Source organism: Echinops telfairi, unplaced genomic scaffold, assembly GCF_000313985.2.
Source record: "Echinops telfairi isolate 266 unplaced genomic scaffold, ASM31398v2 ScPeMD7_7420;HRSCAF=8458, whole genome shotgun sequence".
Lineage (NCBI taxonomy): Eukaryota > Metazoa > Chordata > Mammalia > Afrosoricida > Tenrecidae > Echinops > Echinops telfairi.
Window position 1 is genome coordinate 7,335,647 of NW_022111320.1, and position 1,952 is coordinate 7,337,598.

Genomic DNA, 1,952 nt, shown 5'->3' on the forward strand with positions numbered 1-1,952 from the left:
ACAACAACCTTTTTCATTATCTAGTTGTTTTCCCACTGGATCACCCCTACACACAAACACACACACACACACACACACACACACACACAGTGGTTTGTAGAAGTATAGAAACAGTTCTCAGTTCTCACTGTCAATGTTTTGTGAACAGGATCTGAAATCTTGTGAATTCTCCCACAAGGGGGTGGAGGGCCCAGAGATAAAGAACAACTTGCAGAAGTATTCAGACTATTAAAAATAATCTGAGATGGCATGTAGGTAACTGAACCATGCAGAGATACTCCTTCCTATGTACAAGTATTTTAAAACCAGAACAGAGAATAGATATTCCTGCAATACAAACAAAGAGCATTGTCAAAACTCAGTGAGGGAGCAGCAGAAACATGAAGAACATTTAAAATAGTGTATATGATACAGACCACATTGCCATCAAGATGTGATAAGGAGAATATTAACCCAAAAAAACTTACCTCTGAACCTCCACTGGAAATTTTAAAGTGCTTTAAACTTTTGGATTAAAGAGAAAGGAAAACCTATAGATCACAACAGAGGAGCCTTCTAGTGTGGAAGATACTTCCAGCGGGAAGTTATCAATTCTTTCGAAATAGGGGTGAGGATAGAGAAGGGAAACAAAGCATCAGCTAACAAAATCAGGAGAGTGTGGAAAGTGCCAAACCATGATAGTAGACCGTCTGAAAGGTATTTATTGTCAAACAACACATGAACTGAACAAATTTAGGAAGAAGTATAAGGGGATTATGCTAACTAATAAAGATAGAAGGAAAAATACCTGAAATGAAGAGAGAGTGAAAAAGGAACATTGCCCAACAAAACAAACCAGTTTTGTAAAAGCCAAAAAAGCAGAAGCGTCCCGAGTAGCTTTAATCACAGATAACAAGTTAAAAAATAAACTTCAAATAATGTTTGGTCCAAGTGAATCCCTTTTTGTGTGTGTATGTCATCATAACTCAAAGTTGTGAGATAGTGAGCGGCTAACACCATAGCAAAGGCAGAGAGGGGGATGAGATTTGACGAATCAGGCGAAATCCTGTGCAATAGGATAGCACGGGAATACAAAGGAACGATAATTGCATCAACTGTATACTTGCATTAGGAGCCCTGATCTTACAGGTTGGCCTTTGGTAACCTCCAGCTATGTCTCAGGAGAAAGATGTGGCATCTGCGGGTCTTCAGATGTACACCCTTGGAAACCTTCTGGGGTTCCCTACTCTGTCTTATGGGGTTACTACGAGTCATAACGAACTCAACAGTAGAGGGTTTTACAGGAGGTTTTACTAGGCCTTTCATAATCACAAGTAAACTGTTGAATAACAATGCTCCCTACTAGCACAGAAAATTGCAAGAAATAATAATCACTAGGGAGTCTATTTCCTCAGATACTCTGGGGGTGGGGTGGGGCAAGGGGGATTGAGAAAGAAATTATAGGGAAGGCAATGGGACTACTCAATAAAAAGTTGTGTCATGATCTCAAAAAGTGGTTTGGAATGTCTCGAGTTTGGAATATCAGGATGTAAGAATCCATTTAAAACAACTGACAGGGGCCCGATTTTGTATGCATCCATCGTGGATGGTGTTACCCCAAAACCAACAGCCCTAAAATGTGAGTTATTTCAAGTCCATAACCTGACCACGTTGACCTGGAGGAAAGCAAAGAGCTCTGGTTTCAAATCTGAGCTTTTCTATTGAACTGCTCTGTACTCTGAGACAAGTAACCTAGTACATCTATACCTCAGCTTTCTTGCTCATCTATGAAGTGGGAATACCACTGATGTTACAGGGTCCTTTTGGAGGCCTGGTAGGGCATGATCAAGGGCAATGTAACAGAGGAATTACTGAAACACAAATCAAGGCATGATAGAGGGACAAGAGGAAAGTAAAAGGAAATAGAGGAAAGGACTGGGAGGCAAAAGGGCATTTATAGAAGTCTAAATACA